General features: G+C 44.1%; 1 pseudogene; it reads left to right on the top strand.

The window, feature by feature from the left end:
* Positions 1–8,693: 8,693 nt before the first annotated feature.
* LOC125937324 (osteoclast-stimulating factor 1-like) lies at positions 8,694–15,008 on the top strand (annotated as a pseudogene).
* The last annotated feature ends 2,926 nt before the right edge of the window (positions 15,009–17,934 follow it).

Genomic DNA, 17,934 nt, shown 5'->3' with positions numbered 1-17,934 from the left:
CAGGTGCTGGGTAGAAAGAGTGACAAATGTCCCCCACATCAGTGATGTTCACACCTTACTCTGCATTAGAATCACCTGGGAAGTGCTTTTATTATTTTTTTTAATTTTTTAATGCTTATTTTTTAGAGAGAGAGGCAGAGTGCCAGTGGGGGAAGAGCAGACAGAGAGGGAGACAGAGTCTGAAGCAGGCTCCAGGCTGTCAGCACAGAGCCCAAGGCGGAGCTCGAACTCACAAACTGCGAGAGCGTGACTTGAGCCGAAGTCGGACGCTTAACTGACTGGGCCACCCAGGTGCCCCTGGGAAGTGCTTTTAAAAATACCAATGCCAAAGTCACACCCTAGCCCGATTAACACAGTATCTCTCAGGTGAGACTGGAGTGTTAGTGGTTTTTTGTTCAAGAACCAGTGCCTCCAGCCTTGCTGTTCCTTCAGGTAGGCCACACCGGAATCACCTGGGAGCCTGGGAGAAATGCCGAATCTCAGCACACACAATCTTACTGAGTTACAATCTGCGTCTAAACAAAAGCCCTAGGCGCAGCAGATTCCAATTTGAGAAGGGTTGACTTCCACTGTTCTTCCAGAGCCAGCCCAAATCCCACCAGCAAGGGCACCCGCTCCTGAGCAGGGAAGGGGCTTCTGCTTCTCCGTACTGAGAGGAGCCCTTGTGACCTACCTTCCCCCGGGGCAGACTTCCTTGGTTGCAGTTCACTGTCTCCTGTTGGCTCATCTCATTACCAGACTGTAAACTCTGCAGGGCGGGGACCCTGTCTTGTCCCCTTCATGTCTTCACAACACTTCGCACACTGCGGCAAGAGCTCAGGACGTGGGGTAAGTGAACCGGCGACTTTTACTTCTGTTTCTTTCAGGCCACCTCATTCCGCAGGGACTGCACTGGCCTCCTCGTTCCTACGGCCACCTTCATGCACTCACATTTGTATTACAATTTGAAGGCAGCTCTGAATATGACTTTAAGAGAATTTTAAAATTCAAGCCTAGGGTCTTTTCCGACTGACCACCTCCGGATATAGGACAGATTGGTTGATTCCTGTGGATCTCCATTACCTTGTCTCTAAAAGCGGGTGGACCAGAAAGTAATCTGAGACTCCTTTCCGCAGAAAGATCCTAGATTGCTGGTTCCCCTCTGCGGGATTTAACCAAGATTGACAGTACTTTTAACTCTTGCCGGTTGGCTGGGGTAGTGCGGAGAAACTAGAAATTAAATGTAGAGTCCCCGCGCCACCTTGTGACCATTTCTGGGAACTGCATGTCTCCATTGTGTCCGTGAGAAATTTTCCCAGAGCCCGTCAGTGTGAGATCCCCTCTTGTCGAATTTATGGTAAACATAGCCACACAAAATTAAGTGGGAGATGCAGACTTCCAGTTATGGAATAAATAAGTCATGGGAATGAAAGGTACAGCTTAGGGAATATAGTCAATGATATTATAACAGTGTCGCATGGTGACAGATGGGAGCTACACACCCGTGGTGAGCACAGCATAAGTATAGACTTCTCGAATCACCATGTTGTGCACCTGAAACTAATGTAACACTTTGTGTCATTTGTACCCAAATTTAGAAAATATATTCAAAGGCAAGTGACATCTGTGAGGATTAAAAGTTTTATTTATGCAAATATTGAACTAAGTCTTCTAAAAATGAGAGACGGGGAACAGAGCTAAAATGTCCTAGAGCAGAAGTTACAACCTCAATGTTTTCAGAGAAGAATGCCAAAAAAGAGTGAGATTTGCCCTGAATCCCCAATTCCAGGATTTAGGAGCACCGGGTACCATTGAGATGTCAGGCATGTGGCCATAGATGGAACGGGACAGGTAGAGAGTCTGTATAAGAAATAATGGAGGGCATCTGGCCGGCTTGGTCGGTAGCATGTGCGACACTTGACCTCGGGATTCTGAGTTCGAGTCCCATGTTGGGCGCAGAGATTACTTAAAAGAATAAAGTATATGTATTTTTTCATGTTTGTTTATTTTTGATAGAGTGAGAGCCAGCAGGGGAGGGGCGGAGAGAGAGGGGGACAGAGCAGGCTCTATGCTGACAGCAGAGAGCCCGACGCGGGGCTTGAACTCCCAAATGACCTGAACCAAAGTCAGAAGCTCGACTGACTGCGCCACCTAGGTGCCCTCCCCCCCATGAAATCTTTTTTTAAAAAAAGGAATAATGGGGTCCCCAGGTGTCCCTGATCATCCCTTGCAGCCGGGAAGCTGAAGGTTTATTATCTGCAGAAATGGAGTGACAGAGGTTCTGGACTCAAGGGCACCAGGCATAGGGAAAGGTGGGGATGAGGTGCAGGGTCAAAAGCAGGGCAGTGAACGGCTGCATCTTGAATGATGGGCTCCTCAGACTCTTGCCTTCTCGCCTCCATTCCCCCAGAATTTGGGGATGTCCAGGCAGAAGATGAGAAGATCTGCTCTGGGAAACCTGGCACAAGAGAATACTGCGCTTGGAGTCATACCACGTAAAAGGCCAGCTCGCTGTGGCTTATGCTGTGCTGAAGGTTTCCAGTCACCTAGTCGGACATACATGAAGTTTTCAATCTACCTGAAACATATATGAAATCGCTCAAACATACAGAAAAGTATAGAAAAATGAATAAAAATCCACGTACCCGATACCCAGACTTAACCGATACTTGCATTGAATCAGATATTCAGTTCTTCGTGGTGACATAAAAGAGAATAAAACAACCAACAGAGAGACAGAAAAAGGAAACAAAACAAAACAAAACCTGGAGAAAACCAAAGAAAAACCTCAAATGCACTTTAATGAATATCCTTGGATACAACATGATGTTGAATTCGTAAAGCAACTGTAGGATGCTGGGGTGCCTGGCTGACTCAGTCTGTAAGTGCGTGACTCTTGATCTCAGGGTTGTAAGATCCCTGTGTTGGGGGTAGAGGTTACTTAAATAAATAAATAAGAATAGGATGCTATATTTTAAATGTTTATCTATTTTGAGAGACAGAACAAGCGGGGAAGGGGCAGAGAGAGAGGGAGAGAGAATCCCAAGTAGGCTCCGCCCTGCCAGCACAGAGCCCTACTCCTCCTCGAGGCTCGAACAACCAACCTACCTGTGCCGAAACCAAGAGTCAGATGCTTAACGGACTGAGCCACCCAGGTGCTTCAGGATGATATTTTAAAAAACAAAACAAAACGAAACAAAAACAATGAGAGAGAATTCACAAAAATAAAAATGGTCAACTGAAATAAAAGATTCAAGAGAAGAATTAGAAGGTGAAAATGAGGGAAATCTCCCAGAAAGTAAAACACACAAACTAGCAAAAGATGGGGGGGGGGGGGGGGGGAGAGGGAAATGGAGACATGGAGACAGAAAAGTGGAAGAAATGGTAAGGAATTCAGAGGGCAAATCCAAAGGCCACAATCGGATTAATTGGAGGTCCAGAAAAAGAAAATAGGAAAACAGAAGGATGGTGATCATTGGAGAGAGAATGCAAGAAAACTGCCCCAAACTGAGAGATACTAGTCTCCAGATTGAAAGGGCCTGGCACAGAACGAAAAACTACCTGCACCAAGGAACGTCATCGTGGCATTTCAGAACCGCAAGGATAAAAGAAAAGATTAAGAAAAAATAAAAAGTATTGGGGGGGGGGAATACAAAGGATCAAGAACCTGAATGATATACGTTGTCCTAAAGTAATGCAGGCACTTAGGAAACAATGGGGCAGTATCTTCAAAATTCTGAACGAAAGGGATGTTCTATGTAGAATTCTGTACTTACTCAATTTACTGTCAAATACAAAATGACATACTCAGATATACAAAGAGGTAAATTTTTCCTTCCCTTGCTCACCTCCTCAGGAATCTATTACAGGACATTCTTGCAAAATGAAAATGTGCCGCAAGAAAGAGGGAGCCCCAAGTCCCAGGAAGCCAGCCCTGGACAGCTGTGCAGCTGGCCCAGGAAGCAAGCCGCCTCCAGTGGACCCGGAGGACGTGGTCTCCAGAACAAGCAGGAGGAATCATATTGGTGCATTGTAAGAACTGTAAGTGCGTAGCCAAATTCTCAAGAAAGCAAGCACAATCTGAGGGACAGATAGGTCACCTAGAGATCTGGTTGTGGTGCTTTAATTTACAGACGCCAAGAGATGCCACCGGACATACTCATGGTCACACAGCTGATGGGACCTGAGCTGCAGGGGGGCCCAGGTCGCTCTCTCTTCCCCATCAAGGCCATTTCCACTTTGTCCTGGCGCCTCTACTCTTACTGGGGAACGAGCAGGATGAAGCGCAGGCTTGTGGTGACCTGAAACCTTCCCGTCAGGGCTGTGATTAATCCTCACACGCAGTAAGAGGCAGAAAGCAGGGGTGCAAAACTCCAGCCCCTGGAACCTCCCTTTTAAACTGGCTGCCACAATTAGAGAGGAAGCTGTTACTCTGGGCAAATTTTCAGCGTTGACAAAAATGGACTGGATAACTCAGAGGGAAAATGTTTTCTGGAGAAATGGCTCCAAACCACCTAGAACAGGGGAAATCTCTTCTAAGGGCACAATATTGCACACAAGGGCAGGAAGACCACAACTTGAAACATGCTGAAATATCTCTAATACTTAGCAAAAAATACAAGCCCACTCCTTGGGATGCCCGGCTCCAACAGCCATTTCTCTGCTCTGCTTTATGCCAAATTCTCCGAAAGCGCCGTGTGTACTTGTCTCCAACCCTTCTAGAGCATTCCCTCAGGGCTCCTTCCCCTCCACCCCAGCCAGAGAGCTCCTGCCAAGGTCAGAGTGGCCACTCACTTTTGAGATGTTGCCTGAATCTCTCTCCTTCCTGAAACACTTGCTTCACCTGGCTTCCAGAACCCTGCTCTCCACTCCCTCCCCTTCCCCCTCAGTCTTGCTGGTGTCTTCCTCTTGACCTCCAAGTGTCAGAGTGTCTCAGAACTCAGTTCTCAGAGCACTTGTCTCCCCTTTATCTGCACTCATGCCCCAGGGAATGCCATCAAACTCCTGGCTTCAGACACCATGTTTGTCCTTTTATTTTTAAAGTTTATTTATGTATTTTGAGAGAGAGAGAGAGAGAGAGAGAGAGATAGCCAGCAGGGGAGGAGCAGAGAGAAAGGGAGAGAGAGAATCCCAAGCAGGCTCCACACTGTCGGCACAGAACCTCACGAGGGGCTCGAACTCATAAACTGTGAGATCATGACCTGAGCTGAAGTCAGATGTTCAACCGACTGAGCCTCCCAGGCGCCCCTGCCAGCCACCTTTTATAATCTGATTTCAACTAATCCTGACTTAGGATATATACTCCTTGCATCATTGTCCCCATTTGGCACATAAATAAATGCAAGCTCAGCAAAGTTACGTAATTTTCCAAGGTCACACAGCAGGGAGAAAAACTTTGGTTCAGGCCCAGGCGGGTCTGACTCACAGAAGTCTATGCCCTCATGAAGGGCTATTTTCACTCCTTGATATTTATAGTAAAAATAAAGCAGTACTGGGGACCTGGATGGCTCAGTCCGTGGAGCGTGTGGCTCTTGATCTCAGGTTGTGGGTTTGAGACCCATGATGGGTATAGAGATTACTTAAAAATAAAGTCTTCAAAAAAATGAAGCAGTACTTTAGGAAATGATATAAAAAGTATATACGCTACGATATCAAAATGGGACTTTGCATCACACAGAGGTGTAGGTATACAATTGACTAGCGTTTACAATTCCCTTTTTCAGAACCGATTGTCTTTATTAATATTTAATTTCCCAGAATACTGTAATAATAAGAATTCACATTAAAAAAATAATAGATTCGTGTCATTTCCAAAATAGCACTACATTAAACAAGTTTCAGTACATTTAAAAAGATTGAAATCATCAAAAAGCCCCTTCTGTCTTGAAAATTACAATGAGATACCACTCCACACCCGTTAGGATGGCCGTAACAAAAACAAACAAACAAAACCAACCAAAAACCCACCGAGAAGACAAGTGTTGCTTAAGATGTGGAGGACCTGGAACCCAGGTACCTGGCTAGTGGGAACGTAAAATGGTGCAGCCACCGTGGAAAACAGTTTGGTGGCTCCTTGAGAAATGAAACATAGACCTACCAGATGACTCAGCAATTCCACTCCTAAGTATGTAACCAAAAGAAATGAAACAAACAAGAACCTGTTCCCGCCGACTAAAGCAGAACTGCTCACAATAGCCAACAGGAAGAAAGTACCCAAATGTCCATCAGTTGGTGAGTGGATAAACAGAATGTGGTCTGTGTATACATTGGGCTATTTTTCAGCCTCAAAAAGGAACGAAGTACTGATATATGCTACAAAAGGGATGAAATCTAGAAGACATTGTGGTTAAGTGAATGAAGCCAGACACAGAAGATCACGTGGTGTAGGAGTCATTTGTATGATACATTCAGAATAGAACAATCCTAGGGGCGCCTGGTGGCTCAGTGGGTTAAGCATCTGCCTCTTGATTTGGGCTCAGGTCATGAGCTCGTGGTTGATGATATCGAGCCCGCGTCTGGCTCCGTGCTGACAACAGAGCCTGCTGGGATTCTCTCTCTCCCTCTCTCTCTGCCCCCTGCTCCCCCCCCCCACCCCAAAATAAATATTAAAAAAAGAAAGAAAGAAAAATCCCAGAGACAGAAAGCAGATTAGTGGTTGCCAGGGCTGGGGAAGAGAGGGCCTGGGGAGGGACTGCTTAGTGGGTGTGGAGTTTCCTCTTAGGGCGATGAAAATGTTCTGGAACTAGATAGCAGTGATGGGCACACAATGTTGTGAATGTACTAAATGCCACAGAATTGTACACTTTAAAATGGTAAATTTTAGGGGCGCCCTGGGTGGCTCAGTTGGTCTTGATTTTGGCTCAGGTCATGATCTCATGGTTCGTGGGTTCAAGCCCTGTGTCGGGCTCCGTGCTGACATTGCGGAGTATGCTTGGGATTCTCTCTCTCTCCCTCTCTCTCTGTCCCTCCCTGCCCCCCACTCCTTCTCAAAAATACATAAGTAAACATAAAAAAAAATTAAAATGGTAAACTTTATGTTGTGTTACCACAAGTTTTTTTGTTACCATAGTTTTCAACAATAGCATTATATCGTTTTTAATTTTATCAGTGGTTCAGTAGTAAATTAAATGCTTTTCTTCAATAGAATTCCACTTAGAACACAAATAAGTTGAAATATATAATTTGCTAAAAACTTTGAAATTCTCATGTAACTGCCAGTGATTACACAGTGAGTTTGGAGTTTCTGCATTGATTGGGTATCTACTTGTGAGGCCAGGATGTCTACTTGTGACATGAGGATAGATCCAACTTACCAGGAGGGCTGTCCAGTCACCGTGTAGGTGACTGGGTAGGAGCTCAAGTTCTGGAAACTCCTTGGCTTGACTAGATCAGTAAGCCCGGGCCTCTCAGTTGCCGCCTTCCACCCCTCCTGCCAGGTGGCTGGAATCCTTGTTGTAAACAGCTGCAAAGCAGTGTAAGGGTAAATTTGTGGTTGATTTTCCTGGTTATGAAAGTATCAGCCATGTTGTACTTTTTTTGTGATGGGAATAATTCCATTTCCCGAGGAAAAGGGGAAGCTGCCCTTTTCCTGTTCTGATTCAGATGTAGGCCCATATGTTAGTTCCTAGGATTTGTTGCCTTCTTCAAAATGTCAGATTTAAATCTGGAGAAGGAAGGTAACACTCTTTGGTAACCGTGAATATTGTCCACGCTCTATCCACTGCTCAGATTGGTAGAACAGAAGTTTGTAATTTTACTGAAGTCCAATATCTCTTCCATGAATTTTTTCTTTCATGAATCGTGCTTTTGATGTCGTATCTAAAAAGTCATCGCCCACCCCAAGTCACTTACGTTTCCTCCTGTGTTAACTTCTATGAAATCTATAGTTTTGTATTGTGCATTTGGATCTAGAATCCATTTTGAATTAATTTTTGTGAAGGGTGTAAGGTTTGTGTCTAGATTCTTTTTTTCTGTATTTTTTTTACAATTTATTTTTAAAGTAATTTCTACACCCAACTGGGGCTCAAACCTACAACCCTGAGATCAAGAATCACACGCTGCATGGTCTGAGCCAGCCAAGAGCCTCTAGATTTTTTTTTTTTTTTGCGTGTGGATGTCCTGTTGGTCCAGCAGCATTTGTTGAAAAGACTATTCTTTCGTTTGCCATTGAATGCCTTTGCTCTTTTGTCAAAGATCAGCTGAGTATATTTGTATGGGTCTATTTCTGGCTCTCTATTCTCTTCCATCGATCGAATTGTCTCATTGCTCAGATGGGAATTTCATTGGAATTATTGGACGGTCCGTCTCAGCAGACAAAGGCAAAGCTGTTAGATGCTCAGCTAATTCATCGACTTGATTCACGCAAAAGATGTTGGACAGTTTCTACAGTTCTGCTTCATCGTTTGCTGTCGCTTGGGCCCAGATGACACGAAGTCCATCCGAAATGTTTATTCAGGCAAATGTGGTTCTGAACAGTATGAACGACACCCAGCGCAGAATCTCTCTTTTAGAAAACAATTTGAATGAAGTCATTCTTAAAGGATTCTGAAACTTGTCATATTGTAAAAATAAAAATATTTAAAAGCAAGACACAAAAAGGATAATGAAACATCAGATTTAAAAACGTCTTAGCGGGGGGGGGGGGGGCGGCCCGGGCCCGCGGGGGGGGGGTGGAATGGGATGGGGGGGGGCGGCAGCAGGGGGGTGGGTTCTGAATTCAAGCTGCACCTTGGGCATAGAGCTTACTTAAAAAAAAAAAAAAAGTCAGGCACCTGGGTGGCTCAGTCAGAATGCCAGATCTAGATTTCAGCTCAGGTCATGACTGTAGGGTCATGGGATCGAGCCCCCACGTGGAGTCTGCTTAAGATTCTCTTTCTTCTGCCTGCACTTGCTGGTCTGACGGCCAAGGGTGGGCACAGGTCCTTGAAGGCCCACAGCTGCAGACCAGACAAAAAGAAACCTTGGGGCCCCTGGAGTGCGGGCTGTCGGGGCATTGGGTTGGCTTTTCGTGTGTGGTCTTGAGGCTCCTCTGCTGTTCAAGGGAGTGCAATGATGTCGAAGCGGCCACCCACACTGGTCAAACCAGGGCCAGTTAAAGTGTTCAGATCTCTGTATACGTTTGAACCCAGAGCTGCAGATGAACTGTACTTTGAGGAGGGGCGTATTGTCTACACGACTGACCTGAGCTGTACCAGCTGGTGGAAAGGCACCTCTAAAGGCAGGACCGGATTAATCCCAGGCAACTGTGTGGCCAAGCGGGCAGAATCCATCGCACGAGGCTGCAAACAGAGGCGATTTGCTCTGGTTGAGAGAGCGTTTGGACAACCGGGTCGGTGTTAATGGCTCAGACAAAGCCAGAAGCGCTACTTTATACCGGGCCTGCCACGGGGGCCACACAGATACAGTGGGAATGCTGTTCACTCAGCCAAACATTGAACTGAACCAACAGAACAAGTTGGGAGACACAGCTTTGCAGGCCACAGCCTGGAGGGGTCATGCAGATATTGTCCAAGAACAGGCTTCAGAAACGATGAGAAGGAGCTGGCCCTGGACTTGGCCACTAACACTGCCTTTGCCTCTGTGCCGAAAAAGACACGGAGAGCAGCTGCTGAAGAGACTCATAAATATGGAGAACAAACTGAGGGTTACTGAGGGGTTGTGGGAGGGGGGATGGGCTAAATGGGTCAGGGGCACTAAGGAATCTACTTCTGAAACCATTGTTGCAATATATGCTAACTAATTTGTATGTAAATTAAAAAAAATAAAAATAGGGGCGCCTGGGTGGCTCAGTCGGTTAAGCGTCCAACTTCAGCTCAGGTCACAATCTTGCGGTCCGTGAGTTCGAGCCCCGCGTCGGGCTCTGGGCTGATGGCTCAGAGCCTGGAGCCTGCTTCCGATTCTGTGTCTCCCTCTCTCTCTGCCCCTCCCCCGTTCATGCTCTGTCTCTCTCTGTCTCAAAAATAAATAAACGTTAAAAAAATAATAAAAAATAAAAAAATAAATAAAAATAAATAAAACAAGTTAAAATTTAAAAAAAAAAATGAACCAAAAGACAACAGAAAATCATCGGCTATTCTGAGAAAAATAGACATTTTAAGAAACTGCTAAAAAAAAAAAAAAGATTCTCTCCCTCTCTCTCTGCCCTCTCCCCCCAACTCTCTCTCTATCTCTCTGTCTAAACAAACAAACAAACAGTTTTGTAAAAAAAACTTTTAGTGAGGGTGCCTGGGTGGCTCAGTCAGCTAAGCGTCTAACTTTGGCTGAAGTCATGATCTCATGTTTCATGAGTTCGAGCCCTGAGTCAGGCTCTGTGCTGACAGCTCAGAGCCTGGAGCCTGCTTCGGATTATGTGTGTGTCTCTCTCTCTCTGTCCCACCCCTCCTCATTCTCTGTCTCTCTCTGTCTCAAAGATAAACATTAAAAAAAAAAAAACAAGTCTTAGTAAGAGTGAAGTTTAATTAGAAGAAATTTTACAAAATAAAAAATAGGGATTAAGGAAAGTAATGAAACATATTGATCACTTAGGACTTTCTTAAGCTTAAAATACTATTTAGAGTCAAAATGTTTTGTTTAGGATAAACATGTATTATTTATTTTTGTAAAAAAAAAATTTATGTTTATTTACTTTTGAGAGAGACAGAGTGCAAGCTGGGGAGAGGCAGAGAGAGGGAAACACAGAATCCGAAGCAGGCTCCAGGCTCCGAGCTGTCAGCACAGAGTCCAATGCCTGGCTTGAACTCACAAACTGCGAGATCACGATCTGAGCCGAAGTTGGACACTTAACCCCACTGAGCCACCCAGGTGCCCCTAAACATGTATTATTTAGTTAAAAATAATAACTAAACTAAAATGAATAAAGAAACATATTCATTTAAAAAATACACAACTTATAAGAGGCATAGTATGATTTACTGTGTTCGGCACTATTGACCCCAAACTTAAAATTCTAGCTTCCTGAGGTAAATATTTCATGAATTATTTATTTTTAGGAAGAAGCATTTCAGAGACAGTCTATAGATAAGGATTAGGTTTCAATTCCTCTTTCTCCTTACAATAGTCTCTTTTTTATGATAAACCATAAACACACAAAAGAAAAAAAGCCCCTTGATGGGTTCCTTTCCATGTTTTCTTTTGCAATAACAAGCTACATTCAGTAAATTGCCAGTCAATCAAATTGTGGTTCTTTTATATCTTGCTGTGTTCTAAGTAATTTCCTAATTCACACCACAGAAATAAGAAGGAAAATCTTCAGTGAACTATTCTTAACTGTAGAGGATGAATAAAAATGAAACTACCACAGTGTTATGTCCTGACTTGAATGAGGACTGAAAGTCAACAAATTAAACTCAGTTTTTAAATGTCCTTACGAATGGCTCAGCTAAACTTTTTAAGATTATTTATCTATTTTAAGCTGTATTTATTTAAGAAATCTCTACACCCAACGTGGGGCTCAAACTCACAACCCCCAGATCAAGAGTCCCCCAGAACTCCGATGTGGCTCAGCTTTTTTTTTTTGTTTTTTTAAGTGTATATATTTATTTTGAGAGAGGCAGAGACAGCGCGAGTGAGGGAAGGGTAGAGAGAACCCCAAGCAGGCTTCACACCCCCAACGCGGAGCGTGACGTGGGGCTTGAACCCATGAAACCGTGAGATCATGACCTGAGCCAAAATCAAGAGGCGAACACCTAACCAATTGAGCCACCCAGGCGCCCCTGGCTCAGCTTTTTGTAAGAACACGTGGTGACAGTACCCACATGGCACTTCAATCATGAGCAGTAAGAAAGACTTTCAGACTGTTCTTTGGTCTATGCAGCCTGCCAGCAGAGAGGGCAGTTGATTATTATGGTGTTGCATCCACAGAGATAAGCAGCAGGTGGGCAGGATTGTGGACACTTTTCCCTCAGATGACAACACAAGCTTCTTACTTGTCATCTCTGATGAGCGTCTCTCCTCTGGACTCAAGATAGTACTGCCCTAGAGTACCATCCACGGATCACTAACAGGAAGCAGCAGTTCTTGAAAAAATGGCTGAGTCCATTCTTAGGTGAGGCAGGGAATGCACGGAATGACCCTGGAACGTCCTGTTGTTCCAGAAAGTAAGAAAAGTTCCAAAGAATTATGGGACCATGACGGTGGAACCCAGGAACTAGCTGAAAGACGCTCCCACTGGTCAAATAGACTTCAGTGTGAGCATCACAATAAATGAAGAATTTAGAAGAATTCGTGAATTGTTAATAAGTAAAGGGAGGGTGGAGGGCAAGGTCCTCTTACCGTAGAATGCCAACTGATTCATGAGGAAATGATATAGTTAGGAAATCAGCATGTGGCCACCATCACAGTGGTAGCTGGCCGAGGCAGGAACCAGCAATGGATGCTATCATGGGATGTGAGAGTGTACTGGAAACAGCATGCTGACTCAGTCAACATTTTCCCACCAATTCTTCATTAATCACAAAGGGGAAAAAGGTGCCTTTGCAGTGGGGACACCCAGCAGACACCGCCTTAACCAAGTGATCCGAGTTAATATCATGAAAAATGGGACAAACTGACATCACCTGTCTCCTGATGCAACGTGCTGAGTATTCCTGACAGTGACGCATCAGCCCAGACTGATCATTCTGCAGAGCAAAGGGTCTGTATTCTTGGAGATGGTCAGTTTCATAGAAGTTCAACAAAGGCTGAGAAACTGTTCTAGATTAGAGACACAACAACGAATTACATACAATGCATGAGCCTAGATCTTAATCTTGAAAAAAAAAAAAAGAACTCTATGAAGTATAAAGGTCAATATTGGATAATAAAAATTAGATATGAACTGAATACTATGCATTAGGATTAAATTTCCTGAATTTAGTAATTGAATTCTAGCTGTGTAAGAGAATGTTCTAGTTCTTAGGAAACACACGCTGGGCAAAGCAGCATGATGTCTAGAACTTGCTTTCAAATGGTTCAGAAAAAAGAAAGAATAATAGGTATTATGTGGTGAATATGGGACTTTGTGGCAATATTCTTGCAACTTTCCTATTGGTTTAACTTTAAAAAAAAAAGGCTTAATTGAAAATTAAGTTGGGATATGTCATCTACCTCTAGTGATGGTTGAGTAAGATCCTACCAGAGCAACTTTACACAGGAAAGAAAAAAAAAGAGAAACTGGATTCAACACACACACACACACACACACACACACACACACACACAGCTAAATTAAGCCCCTAGGGAGTGGACTGTAAATACCAAACAAAAGTAAAAGGATATTTTTAAAGGCTGAAAAAAAAAGGGTGTCAACTCAAAATTCTATATCCAGCAAAAACGTCTTTCAAGAATAAAGGTAAAATAGACATTCTTAGATAAAAGATAAGAGAATTCACAGATTTGCACACGATAATTGCTAAAGAAAGTCCTACAGGCTGAAGGGAAATAATATCAGGTGGAAACTTAGATCCTCAGAGAGGAATAAAAGACCATCAGTGGGTAAGTGTAAAGGTCTGTTATTTTCTTCTTAATTTCATTATTATATGTGTCACTCTTTTAAAAATTTTTTTTTAATTTTTTTTTTTAACATTTATTTATTTTTGAGACAGACAGAGAGAGACAGAGCATGAACGGGGGAGGGTCAGAGAGAGGGAAACACAGAATCTGAAACAGACTCCAGGCTCTGAGCTGTCAGCACAGAGCCCGACAGGGGGGCTTGAACTCACGGACCGTGAGATCATGACCTGAGCCGAAGTCGGCCGCTTTACTGACTGAGCCACCCAGGCACCCCAAAATTTTTTTAATTCAAAAAAAATTTTAATGTTTTTATTTATTTTTGAAGGAGAGAGAGACAGAGCATGAGTTGGGGAGGAGCAGAGAGAGAGGGAGACATAGAATTTGAAGCAGGCTCCAGGCTCTAAGCTGTCAGCACAGAGCCCAATGCAGGGCTCGCACTCACGAACTGTGAGATCATGACCTGAGCCAAAGTTGGACGCTTAACCAACTGAGCCACCCAGGCGCCCCTAAAAAAATTTTTTTTAATGTTTATTTTTTTTTGAGAGAGACAGAGTGCGAGTGGGGGAAGGGCAGAGAGAGCCTGACATGGGGCTTGAACTCATGAACTATGAGATCATGACCTGAGCTGAAGTGGGATGCTAAACTGACTGAGCCACCCAGGCACCCCTATATGTGTGACTCTTTAAAGTAAAAGCAACGACATTGTCTTGTGGGGTCAATAAGATGTATCTAGGAATCCATCTAGCACTATAGTATATTGGAGAGGGGATAGATGGGTCTATATGTTACAAGTTTTCTACATTTAGTATGGAACAGTACTGGGTAAATGTAAGAATGAATAATGTAATCCCTAGAACACACACACACACACACACACACACACACACACACACAATGGAAAGAAGTATGGTTAAAAAGCCAGTAGAAAACTTAAAAAAAAAAAAAATCTTTAAATAGAAAAAGAGGCAGGAAAGGAAGAACAGAGAACAAAAAATAGAGGGGACAAACAGAAACAAAATATTAGGACTAGAAGGGAACTGCCTCACCTGATAAGTCACCTACAAAAACTCTACAACTAACATCGTACTCAATGGTGAAAGATGAAAGACTTTCCTTCTAGAAAATCAGGAACAAGGCAAAGATGTCCCCTTTCAGCTCTCTGATTCAACCCAGGACTAGAGGTCCTAGCTGTTGTAGTGAGACACAAAATAAAGGGCATACAGATTGGAGACAATCAAATAAAATTGTCTTTGTTTACATAGGCAAGCAATTATGTGCATAGAAAAATCCCGAGGAAACTGCAAAAACAGAAATGAAAACTGGTAAGTAAATTTAAGAAGGTTGAAGTTCGCTGTATACAAATCAACAGTGTCTATACAGTAGCAACGAACAATTGGAAAAATTGTCAGCCGACAGACATGTAAGGACACGGTCACAATTCTGAGTCTGTACAACGCGTAGCTAGAGTCACTCACTGGAATAGTTATATTATTTATTTAAAAAGATTTTTTTTTTATTTTGGGGCACCTGGGTGGCTCAGTCGGTTGAGCATCTGACTCTTGATTTTGGCTCAGGTCATGATCTCACGTTTGTTTCAAATAAACACTAAAAAAAAAAAAAATTTTTTTTTTAATTTTTAACTAATTTCTACACCCAAGGTGGGGCTCAAACTCATGACCCCAAGATCAAGAGTTGCATGTTCTACCAACTGAGCCAGCCAGATGCTCCATATTATTATTTAAACATTTTTAATGCTTTGCTTATTTTTGAGAGAGAGAGAGAGAGACAGAGCATGAGTCTCGGGGAGGGACAGAGAGAGAGGGAGACACAGAATCCGAAGCACGCTCCAGGCTCTGAGCTGTCAGCACAGAATCTGACGTGGGGCTTGAACCTACAAACTGTGAGATCATGACCTGAGCTGAAGTGGGATGCTTAACCGACTGAGCCACCCAGGTTGCCCCCCCCTTTAAAAAATGTTATTCAATAATTAACTCATATACCCCTTTAAATGATGAATCACTAAATTTTATTCCTGAAATCGTTACTACAATATATGTTTTGTAACTTGTATTTAAATGAGAAAAATAAGTCATATACCCCATAAGGAGCGAGTTGGGGAGGGGCAGAGAGAGAGGGAGAGAGAGAATTTTAAGCAGGTTTCACACTCATCGAGGAACCCAATGCGGGGTTCAGTCCTACAACCCTGGGATCATGACCTGACCGGAAATCAAGAGTCATTGGCCCAGGCACCCCAGTTGTCTGATTCTTAATGTTGCAAAAGACAATCTGCAACAACCTGTAAACACAGGTTGAACAAAATGTTGGGCTATATCCATGGAAATTACTTAGGGATTGTAAGTGAAATGAAAGGCAACTCTAAAAGCAAACGGTTATGTATGTTTAGTGCAATGTAGTTAAGTGCCTGAATTTGAAATAAAGAGGTAGTGAAAGAATTTTTCTTTTTTCTCTGAAAGAATTTCTTTTATCAAAGAAACCGGTTGAGTGAGGACACTCCCTGGGTGTCCTATGAAGAGGGAAGTTGGCTGCTATCCCCAGAACCCTCATGTGGTCCCGGTCCCCCCATCGGAGGCCTTCCTCCACCCCAGAGGGCCCTCGCCCTGCTGCTGTGAGGTCCCGCTGCGCCCTCTGGTGGGCAACAAGATGCCTGCTTGGAGAATATTCACATATCAGAATCTTCGAGGTGAGCAGGGCCTGGGATACCGTCAGGTCCTACTCCCTCATTTGTATGCAAAGTTTAAACTGGCGTCTAACAAAAAATGCCTCTTCACTGTATAAAACTTCGAATATTTTAAATTTAGAGAAACAATATCACTTACTCCATGACCCAGACACAAACATTTTAACATTAGAGCATGTTCCCTTTGATTGTTTCTTTTCCTTATTTTCACCCATTCATGAAATGCTATCCTGACTTTTTTTACATTAACACTATACAATGAGAATTTCCCCAAATCATTGCAATTCTTTTGTAAGAAAGAAATTCCTTTCTAATGGGTGCGTGGCCTTAGACATGCCTAATGACAGTACAGCTGCCCAGTCTGGACACAAATGAGGAGACACAAATCATATTTATGGCAAAATCATGGTGATGGTGGCACAAGATGATGAATATGCTGAAAACATTGAATTGTATAATTTATTAAAAATTTTTTTAAAATATTTTATTTATTTTTGAGAGAAAGACAGCATGAGCAGGTGAAGGGCAGAGAGAGGGGGAGACACAGAATCCAAAGACAGGCTCCGGGCTCCAAGCTGGCAGCACAGAGCCTGACATGGGGCTCGAGCTCACGAACCGTGAGATCATGACCTGAGCCAAAGTCGGACGCTTAACCGACTGAGCCACCCAGGGGCCCCTGAATTGTCTACTTTAAATGGATGAGTTGTTACAGTATATGAATTAGATATCTCAGTAACACTTTTAAAAAACATATTAGGAGGGGGAGTAAGCAGCTACACAGAAATACGGGGGTTCATAAGCATATTACCTCTACCTTTGTGTACGCTTCAAATTTTCTAAAAGAAAAAGTTGGATGCAATATTTCCTAGATTTCTCAGAGGTGCTTACCCAAATGCTCTCTGGCCTCCCCCAGTTCATGGACTCAGAGACGGCTCTCTGTCCAGTAGACGGGATGGGGCAGGGCTGTTGCACACACCTCCCCAGCCACTTCAGGCTCCTTTCGCCATCTTTCTACTCCGTTGACCTCTCTGCCCCACTCGAGGCCTGCTCTGCTAACCCCTGCCGCTGCCTGGCCTCTGGGCCAACAGCGGGCCTCTGCCAGGCTGTGTCCCCCCCACCCCACCCCCCGCCCCCTACCTCCCTCACCGTACTTCCTGGCTGTGTCCTGCCAGCCATCTTCCAGAAACCTCAGCCTAAGAGCTAAGAAGTTCTGACTCTAAGCGAGGCTGCGTTCCTTCCTACATGGCTCCTGAGGCCCAAGCAAATCAAGGGCTATATGTATCTGGGCACTTGTGTGGGGTCCCTGGGAGGTTGGCCAACCGTTCAAAAGCCCTGGAGAGACTCCGGAACAATTTACAAAAGTTAGGAAATGGGTCCAACAGGTTAGGCGGTTCTGCCCGATGTCTCACACCAGTGTGGTCCCTGACTCAGCCCAAATCCAGAGCTTCTAGGGCTTTGGGCATGGAAGATGAAGGGTGGCCCGGGGGAGAGAAGATTGGAGGAGGCACCACCAAAGGCACGAAGGGACAAGCAGGGCTGGCAAGGAGGAAGGGCGACTCCTGACGCACGGTGGGAGCGCAAGCGCCGCTGCAGGGACTTGGCGACCAGGTGGATGTAAGTAAGGGTTAAGGAGATTTCCAGGTTGGGGGCCAGGTGAAAGGTGTTTCCTTAGTGGGGATAGAAGATAAAGGAGGAGGAAGTGCTCGAGGGCTTGTTGAAATGGAAGGTCTGCCGCTGGAGGGGTGAGGGCGCCTGGCTGGAAGCTGAGG

The sequence above is a fragment of the Panthera uncia genome, assembly GCF_023721935.1.
Source record: "Panthera uncia isolate 11264 chromosome A3 unlocalized genomic scaffold, Puncia_PCG_1.0 HiC_scaffold_12, whole genome shotgun sequence".
Taxonomy (NCBI): Eukaryota; Metazoa; Chordata; class Mammalia; order Carnivora; family Felidae; genus Panthera; species Panthera uncia.
The sequence above is the reverse complement of the archived record's forward strand: the minus strand, read 5'-3'. Positions and strand labels throughout refer to the sequence as shown.